We start from the raw sequence: 10,393 nt of genomic DNA, 5'->3' as shown, positions 1-10,393 counted from the left end.
CACGATTGCCTTCAACTTTTTATATAAACACTCAACATTGTCAGTGTCGGAACAGAAATTTTCGTTTTGATCTGTTAGGTAGTCTGAAATGTGCCTCCTTCTGTTACATCTGCCTAAACAATACATTATTGCACTGGGACGGCAAGTGGGAGGGGGGAGTGGATTGGTGGGGCGGGTTAGAGCGTCAGACACGCTACTTAGCCAAGGCGCTAAATTAGCTGGAGACGAATCTTGTGTGTATCATTATGCACTGGACGTAGTCGCCTTTTTTTTCTGTAGATGCTGACATCACACTACCGGATAAGCTGACTGGGTTGGCGGCACTGACGATTGCGAAAGAAACGTGCTTCCCCGTTAATCTAGACGTAGTTGCTGTGCAGTGGCAGGGACGCGATAGCGTCACGTGATGGACTTGCGACTAGGGGGACTCAACGTCACAGTTGTAGATGTGCAGGAGACTCCACGAGCTTTGGGTTATTGTGGAAGACGTGCACAGCCTGTGCGACAAACGGTAAGTACGCGCTTAGCGGTGACGTCTTGACAATTATCTCGAATGAAAGGGTTGTTCTGTAATGGTAACGGATACAATAAACAAGAATAGAAAACAGTCACTCACAGTGAGTACTGTGTCGATTCTAATATTTCGTTACGCTTTTGCTGTGCTAATGCTTCTCCAGTTCATCTGGAGTGGTCACTTCGCGATTTTGTTGTTTTACTATGTTTGTATTTCATTACCCTGTATCGTATATATGGAGAACATTTACAGTACTCCTCCTCGCGCTCTTGAAGTTTTCATAGTTAGTGGTTATGTACTAAAACTCATGCAAATTTCTCAATTATATGGTGCAGCACACCCGAATAAACATTACTTTTTAGTCCCTTATGAGTAAATGTGTACTGAAACTAGAGTGAATGCTGGAACGATAGATTCTTATGGAACTGTAAATGGGTGATGCAATCCCAAACCAGGATTCAGATATCATCACAACTGCGCCGCAAACATAGGCGCGGAAAAAGTTCTTACTCCGCGCTTACTTTAAAGGTGGTCAAGCGTCTTGTCAGATAGAAAGGACATTACCCATTCCTTCACCCCTAATGAGGCAGGCTGTAAGAAGTGCCACTAGACATGAAATTTCATGGGTGGAATGGAGATGTTGGTGGAAATTTCAGCAACGTATCTGTCAGAGGCGAAGCTAATGAATTAACTGCGGGAAGGCTTACCTTCTATCTTTTTATACAGACGTGCGTCAATTCTTCTTGGTAGTTAAGTTATCAATCAGTTTATCTTTAAATTTCTGATCACTTGTGAGTTATTTAACCAGTTTCTTTTCTATGGCTGTTATGCAGAGAGAACTTAAGCTATATTTGTCATTGAATTGCAAAGGCAATTTTAAACTCTTCTCTCTGAAGCTGTAGTGACAGGCAATATAAGAATCAATTTGATAAGCTTTGTAACTTTGTTATAAATTTTTTCAAGATCATTGCCCATAAAGAATTTAAGGTCTGCAAGTGGTAAGTTTTTATGTTTGTCAGTATAAATGTTTCCTAACTCATTTTCCAATAGATTTTCCAGTCGTTCTTTGTTGTATAATGGGTAAGTTGTATGAAAGCAATTTAGTTTTATTGCTGGAAAATTTGATCTATAATTTCAAAACTGGTTCTTATCAAGCAACCTCATAAACTGAATATTCTGAAGGTCTCCAAAACTCATTTCAATTTGCGCTATCATGTTATCTAAGATCTCATAAGATAACATTTTAAGGAACTGCAAGTCATATTCTCTAACACATATTTCACCGTGAAATTTATTGCTACAGCTTTTAATAGGTGAGCTCACAGTTTTTCTGATAGAATAACTTTTAACAAACAGATGTCTTCTTGATTTCAGCATTGCACATAATATCACACGCAATTTTGTATTGAAGAAGTCCATAAAGATGGTCAACACACACTAATATTTCTGTGTAAAGGCAAAGCAGGAAAAGGAAATGAATTTTAGTAAGACTGCTAAGAAAACCACAAGCACTGTAGAACAACTCTGCATCTCAGTCCACATCAATTGTGGTCATACTCTGGAAAATGCTTTAAACTCATGGTATTTAAGATATATTGACAAAATAGCTCCTGAATTGAATTCTAGCATTTAGTACATGTTTTAGGCCATCTGAATCTTTTATTTTCTAAGAGTTGTGTTCTCTTTGTAGATTTTCTAAAAATGAATGGAATGCTACGAAGTTGCAAATGAAAAGCCTAACTGCGATGGATCGCAGAAAATGGAGAGGCAAAGGACCTGCTAATATAGCAGAAAACTGATGATGATTATTAACAGCATTAGATTAGGTTTGCAAGTATAACAGTGCTAAAATATAGCTCGTGGATATTTTTGTGTAACAAAGTTATGGACACCACCATGTTTAACTGATATGACTGAGGCTACATCAAAGTTGGTTCATTATTTTTTAAGCAATGCCTCAGACATCAAGTACACTGAGTACAATTTCTGATAAAACATGAGCAATTTTATCACTAGAATATTCGTTTGTGACTTACAAGATATATCCACGGTTTTATCTGCTTGCACTGCAACAAACTTGTATGATTCTAACTCTCTTTAATTCCATCACTAACGACATCGACTAAATCAATTCCCTTTGAACTGTGTTTTATGTTCCTTTGAACCCAGACGTGCTCCTGCAAGTGATCATGAATAAACTGCTGTCTAGACAAAAGTTCAATTAATTCTAAGTAATTCTCTTGTTTCCAGAACTTGCATCGTCAGAGTGGTCTCTGAATGCGAACTTTCGCTTTCCCAAGATACAAACAACATCAATAAGTCTCTCGATTACGAATCTTTTTTGTTTCACAACCGCATTATATTTTATGAATAGAAGTTTGTCTCCTTCAGAAAATGAATGTTCAATTTCTCCATGACCCAGGAACTGAAAACTGCCGTGATTCTGAAGGTGCCTTCTTGAATGCTGTTGTTTCCCGACTTTTCTGGCAAAATGTTTTGTTACACATACTTCAAAAGAAGTTCACGTCTATTCTTTTTCAATTCCAGACGCATCAAAAAAAATACAAGTATAACAATACAATTTGTTAGCAGAGCATCCTGTAAGCCGAGGATACTTTTTATTCCAAGAAAATTGAAATTTTCTGTTCTGTTTGCCATCAAATATTTTAATGTCTTCAGTGTAGTGTGAATAGCTTATCTTTGTAAGCGACTTGGTTTCGTAAGTTTAGCTTCAAAATGAGTTGTCATCTAATTCACGAAATAAAGATATAACTGTTTCTTCTGCACTAACCGTAACATAATGAGTTAATCGCATGCACTCACGAATGGTACTACTAAACCTGGACTTCCGCGCGCGAAATACAATTTCGCAGCTCAACCAAGCCTCAAGGCCACTCTCCCATAGCACACTTGACTACCGGCTGCCGCGTCAAAGCAAGATGCTGTTCCTAGAAGCCTCCAGTGAACCGTTAAAACTGGTTAGCCTGCATAAATCTGTGAACTGCCAGCTCTTGGACGGATCGAATGTAAGTTTAGTAACGTACAAAACAAACTTAAATTGTTTTCAACGTCTTGTTATATTCTAGTTGTACTTTTTCTTCAAATTTTTGCGTAGGCTAAGCCTCGAAAGCCTCTGAAGAGCTTCGTCACAGATATCTGTTTCTGTAAAAGAATAGCTCTGATTTTATTTCGGGTGACTGGTGTTTTTGAATAAAATGTTAACACTAGGAATTAATCCTCTAGAATAATAGGTACGGAAAATAGGTTCAAATACGATGAAAAGAGACTGAAAGGCGAAAAAATTGACGTAGTCAAATAGTGATTGGTTTTCGGATGTATTAGAAAGGGACTCATGTATTTTTCGTATTTCACAACATGGAAGCAAACGAATAATGGTAAACTTTTACGAACAGAATGGAATCAAATAACGTTTTGTACGTACCCGGCTGCTTCAGTTCCAGATTAATTCGCCGCCTCAAAACTGAAACTAATAATCGCCATGCTCTGCGGAAAAACGGAGTCTACATCTGCATAGATTTTCTGCAAACCACTGCGAAGTGCAGGGCGAAGGGTACTTACCGTGTTCCCACATGATAGCGTTTCTTCCCGTTCCATTTGTGTATGAAATGAGGGAATTCCGTTGTCGGAAGAGATACCACGCATGTCAGAATAGGATTACGTACGGATTTGCGTACGCTGTGTTCTAAATCATTTGAGTGAAGATTCTCTAAATGATAGAAGATCCTAAATTTAGTACTTTGGGATAAGGAGTTAACTGCCGAAAATGAATACTTAGTTTTTTGTTAGTATAAACAACTCCTTCCATGTAGCAGATTAGCAACTGATCAAGGTAACCACCACCTTTCTTAATGTATGCATTAAAAGTTGATAAAGAAACGTTCTTAGTAATTGGACATGAACGTGTCGTAAGTATTTTCATTACTTCAGACATGGATACTACACCACTCGAAAACGCCGTGAATGACAAAATAGCCGGCCGGAGTGGCAGAGCGGTTCTAGGCGCTACAGTCTGGTTAAGTTCTAAGTACTAGGGGACTGATGACCTCAGAAGTTAAGTCCCATAGTGCTCAGAGCCATTTGAATCATTTTTTTAATGACAAAATATATAGTAAGAATGGCACTGCAGTGATGTGATGGATAATCTACACTGACTTAAACAATCGCAACACCAAAAAATACTGTCGAGTAATGTCGCCTTTAAAGGAATTCTTGAGCAACAATCAACGCACCACATTCAGTCTCAAAGTAACTAACGCTCACAACCGTTAAAATGTGTATTTAATGCAAACATGATTTCCATCCTCATAGTGACACTATTAGCGTCACTTTCATGCGATTTGTGCTAAATTTCAATTGACACCGTCTTACGGATGTAGAAACACGCCTACCAATTTTCATTTATGTTGCACAGCTCCTTCTTGTCACTGCGATTTTTTTCCGTCAGTGTTCAAAAAAATGGCTCTGAGCACTATGGGACTTAACTTCTGAGGTCATCAGACCCCTAGAACTTAGAACTACTTAAACCCAACCAACCCAAGGACATCACACATATCCACGCGCACGGCAGGACTCGAACCTGCGACCGTAGCGGTCGCGCGGTTCCAGACTGTAGCGCCCAGAACCGCTCGCCCACCGCGGCCGGCTCCGTCAGTGTATTATCAAAACTGAACGCTGGGTTCAAAATTTTTTTTGCCCCATAGTCTGCACATGTTGTATATGATAGGATCCTGAAGTCTGGTTTACACAGGAGCGAACACAAGCGAACGAGAATTCTCTATGCTGTATGCAATAGCTGAGTGCGAGTGGACACTATTCGATCGGTTTCTGTTTCCATTCGATTGTGCTTGCTCGTGTTCCGCTGGTGTACAGCTTTCATAATAAGAATAAACATGATGTAAATGAACACAAAGACGATAATTGGTCAACTGCCGCAGTACACGTACACTGGTATTGCCACGCTCTTGAAAGTAGATCACAATAATGTTTTAGGTATCTTTATTAGTAAATTAAGGTAAATGAAAAGTTAAGATGTTCTAATTTGATAACAGCCATCAACGTTTTTCATAATCATGTTTCAGCTATGTAGTTTTCATTTAAAAAATCGCGTACCATCGCAGTCCCTGTACTGTTGTGCTCCGATTGTAGAGCTGTTAATAGTCCGTGTGAAAATGGTTAACGCTGCTTCTTGCCCCGTAGTGAAACACGCTTGTGGAGCACCATTAAAAAGTGGCGAGAAACAGCTTGTTCTAAACGTTTTCCACAAGTTTACGGAGAAAATCGGCGTTGAAATTTTATGCGCATCTGTGTTTGCTACATTTAAAGTTTTCTTTCTTTTTAAGAGAAAACGCTATGCTTAGCTGAATCAGTAGCGCTGAAGAAACAGCCTTCAGTGGCGGACCTGCGCGGACGTGCTTTTACGTGCCGTTCGCGGAGTCGTGTAAGCACGTAGTTGCTTACTACGCCGTCGCCGCTAGTTCAGAGTCCATCACAGCCGACATAACGTGGCACACTCATATAGACAAACCACTATAAAGTTCTATGTACTCATATGGATGTGGTGTCTGTTCTTTCGGAACCATATCCATATGCTGTATGCGATAGCTGAGTGCGAGTGGGCACTATTCGATCGGTTTCGGTTTCCATTCGATTGTGCTCGCTCGTGTTCCGCTGGTATACTGATTTCATAATAAGAATAAACATGATGTAAATGATCACAAAGACGATAATTGGTCAACTGCCGCAGTACACGTACACTGGTATTGCCACGCTCTTGAAAGTAGATCACAATAATGTTTTAGGTATCTTATTAGTAAATTAAGGTAAATGAAAAGTTAAGATGTTCTAATTTGATAACAGCCATCAACTTTTTTCATAATCATGTTTCAGCTATATAGTTCTGGCGACACCGGTCATGACCTTCTTCCATGCGGATGCACACAAATTCCCCGGACTCTTACCGGACTTGGTAAGAATGTCTTCCACGAGTAATGACTGTTTGGGGTGGGACACTACGAATGTAGTGCGTGGACATACAAGGTGAGAATGTGGGTCTCGCGGAAGGCATGCGCGAGAAAGTCCCTGTAGTCGCGCTATCCTCTGTGCCATCGATGGCACAGATGGATAGAGCGTCTGCCATGCAAGCAGGAGATCCCGGGTCTGAGTCCCGGTGGGGGCACAGATTTTCATATACATCAACGCCCGTTAGCAAAAAATGGTTCAAATGGCTCTGAGCACTATGCGACTTAACTTCTGAGGTCATCAGTCGCCTAGAACTTAGGGCTAATTAAACCTAACTAACCTTAGGACATCACACACATCCATACCCGAGGCAGGATTCGAACCTGCGACCGTAGCGGTCGCCCGGTTTCAGACTGTAGCGCCTAGAACCGCACGGCCAGTCCGGCCGGCGCCCGTTAGCAGCTGAAGGTATTACTATAATTCTAGTTTCACTATAAAGATCAGTTTTCAGCTCGATTATGCACAGAGTTTTCAAAGCTGAATGTTTTGTATGTGACGACGTTAAAATTGATCCACAGAACATAATAAGCGTCCACCACTCTGTTACGAATAATGTCGTCTACGCGAAAATGTAAACAACACTCCGATGGCTATATGGGTAGTCTCTGTCGATCACGGGGGACTCGGCTACCGTACGCTACGCGTTTTCGATCTCCCTTTCGAAGTTCCACCGGACGTCGCTACTGCGGCTTTCCAATCTTACGGCGATGCGGCTTTCCAATCTTACGGCGAAGTGGTCAGCCACGTAGCCTAAGAATGGACCACTTCTACTACGTACCGGGTTCGACGGATTAGAACTGAAATGACGTAACAAGTGCCCTTATACTTCATCACTGGTGGCTGTAGGACGATTATTATGTACGACGGACAGCCATGAAGGACGTGTTAGGTCGACGTGTCTAGAACGGCAATTAACTCAAATTCCGAAAGGTGAAACTGCGGCTCGCCCTACGATCAAGACCCTTCCCCTCAATTACGCAGAGGATGAACAGGCGGCTGTCCCATACGAAGTCGACCACACTCGTCAAACAGACGCTCCCGACGGGACGGACATGGTGGAGTCAGAATTATTGGACCCATCCGCTACGACGGAGCCCCGTTCAGGAGACAATCAACGGCTGCTCTTGTAGGACAGTACGGATGAGAAGATGGACATGACGCACAGGTCGTGCTGATTGCAGCCTTTCTTCCTGATAACAGGGCATTCGAAGAGACCCACCCCCATTCGGGTTCCGAAACACACGTTCACAAACAGCGTTCCCCACAAAAACACAAGAAACGGCCGCGTGCTCCGTCCGAGGACTGCCTCCTGAACGTCTGAAAAGGCTTGTGAACAGTCTCTCACAGGCAGCAGTGACGCTATACTTCTAGAGGAAGGAATACTGCCGGACAATATTCTCTCCGTGGGGCTCGTGGAATGGTACTCACAGTACTGGGTATAAGGCTTATCAACATCGACCGCATCTTCTGGCACGGACAAACGTCCCAATTGTTCACGTGTCTTTCCAGAAACAGTCGCGCCGCTCGTACGACACCACCATGACCATTTAATGTTTCGTGTGCAAATATATATATAGTTACAAAAAGGTACGGCCAAACTTTCAGGAAACATTCCTTACACACAAAGAAAGAAAATATGTTATGTGGACATGTGTCCGGAAACGCTTACTTTCCATGTCAGAGCTCATTTTATTACATCTCTTCAAATCACATTAATCATGGACTGGAAACACACAGCAACAGAACGTACCAGCGTGACTTCAAACACTTTGTTACAGGAAATGTTCAAAATGTCCTCCGTTAGCGAGGGTACATGCAACCACCCACCAAATGGTTCAAATGGCTCTGAGCACTATGGGACTCAACTGCTGAGGTCATTAGTCCCCTAGAACTTAGAACTAGTTAAACCTAACTAACCTAAGGGCATCACAAACATCCATGCCCGAGGCAGGATTCGAACCTGCGACCGGAGCGGTCTTGCGGTTCCAGACTGCAGCGCCTTTAACCGCACGGCCACTTCGGCCGGCCAACCACCCACCGTCGAATGGAATCCCTGATACGCTGATGCAGCCCTGGAGAATGGCGTATTGCATCACAGCCGTCCACAATACGAGCACAAAGAGTCTCTACATTTGGTACCGGGGTTGTGTAGACAAGAGCTTTCAAATGCCCCCATAAATGAAAGTCAAGAGGGTTGAGGTCAGGAGAACGTGGAGGCCATGGAGTTGGTCCGCCTCTACCAATCCATCGGTCACCGAATCTCGTGTTGAGAAGTGTACGAACACTTCGACTGAAATGTGCAGGAGCTCCATCGTGCATGAACCACATGTTGTGTCGTACTTGTAAAGGCACATGTACTAGCAGCACAGGTAGAGTATCCCGTATGAAATCATGATAACGTGCTCCATTGAGCGTAGGTGGAAGAACATGGGGCCCAATCAAGACATCACCAACAATGCCGGCCCAAACGTTCACAGAAAATCTGTGTTGATGACGTGATTGCACTATTGCGTGCGGATTCTCGTCAGCCCACACATGTGGTTTGTGAAAATTTACAATTTGATCACGTTGGAATGAAGCCTCATCCGTAAAGAGAACATTTGCACTGAAATGAGGATTGACACATTGTTGGGTGAACAGTTCGCAGAAGTGTACCCGTGGAGGTCAATCAGCTGCTGATAGTGACTGCACACGCTGTACATGGTACGGAAACAACTGGTTCTCCCGTAGCACTCTCCATACAGTGACGTGGTCAACGTTACCTTGTACAGCAGCAACTTCTCTGACGCTGACATTAGGGTTATCGTCAACTGCACGAAGAATTGCCTCGTCCATTGCAGGCGTCCTCGTCGTTCTAGGTCTTCCCCAGTCGCGAGTCATAGGCTGGAATGTTCCGTGCTCCCTAAGACGCCGATCAATTGCTTCGAACGTCTTCCTGTCGGTACACCTTCGTTCTGGAAATCTGTCTCGATACAAACGTACCGCGCCACGGCTATTGCCCCGTGCTAATCCATACATCAAATGGGCATCTGCCAACTCGGCATTTGTAAACATTGCACTGACTGCAAAACCACGTTCTTGATTAACACTAACCTGTTGATGCTACGTACTGATGTGCTTGATGCAAGTACTGTAGAGCAATGTGTCGCATGTCAACACAAGCACCGAAGTCAACATTACCTTCCTTCAGTTGGGCCAACTGGCGGTGAATCGAGAAAGTACAGTACATACTGACGAAACTAAAATGAGCTCTACATGGAACATAAGCGTTTCGGACACATGTCCACATAACATCTTTTCTTTATTTGTTTGTGAGGAATGTTTCCTGAAAGTTTGGCCGTACCTTTTTGTAACACCATATATACAGGGTGAGTCACCTAAAGTTACCGCTGGATATATTTCGTAAACCACATCAAATACTGACGAACCGATTCCACAGACCGAGCGTGAGGAGAGGGGCTAGTGTAATTGTTTAATACAAACCATACAAAAATGCACGGAAGTATGTTTTTTAACACAAACCTACGTTTTTTTAAATGGAACCCCGTTAGTTTTGTTAGCACATCTGAACATATAAACAAATACGTAATCAGTGCCGTTTGTTGCATTGTAAAATGTTAATTACATCCGGAGATATTGTAACCTAAAGTTGACGCTTGAGTACCACTCCTCCGCTGTTCGATCGTGTGTATCGGAGAGCACAGAATTACTTAGGGATCCAAAGGGAACGGTGATGGACCTTAGGTACAGAAGAGACTGGAACAGCACATTACGTCCACATGCTAACACCTTTTTATTGGTCTTTTTCACTGACGCACATGTACATTACCATGAGGGGTG

The 10,393-nt window shown here is 42.6% G+C and overlaps 1 protein-coding gene across 1 annotated transcript in view; it reads left to right on the top strand.

Moving 5' to 3' along the window:
- Window positions 1-377: 377 nt before the first annotated feature.
- LOC126251833 (cyclic GMP-AMP synthase-like receptor) overlaps window positions 378-10,393 on the top strand; it is a 304,227-nt gene continuing 294,211 nt past the window's right edge. Inside the window, exon 1 of the mRNA XM_049952498.1 lies at window positions 378-511. The gene's annotated coding sequence lies outside the window, so the exon portion shown is untranslated. The remainder of the gene's footprint in view (window positions 512-10,393) is intronic.

Source organism: Schistocerca nitens, chromosome 4 (genome assembly GCF_023898315.1).
Source record: "Schistocerca nitens isolate TAMUIC-IGC-003100 chromosome 4, iqSchNite1.1, whole genome shotgun sequence".
NCBI lineage: Eukaryota > Metazoa > Arthropoda > Insecta > Orthoptera > Acrididae > Schistocerca > Schistocerca nitens.
The sequence above is the reverse complement of the archived record's forward strand: the minus strand, read 5'-3'. Positions and strand labels throughout refer to the sequence as shown.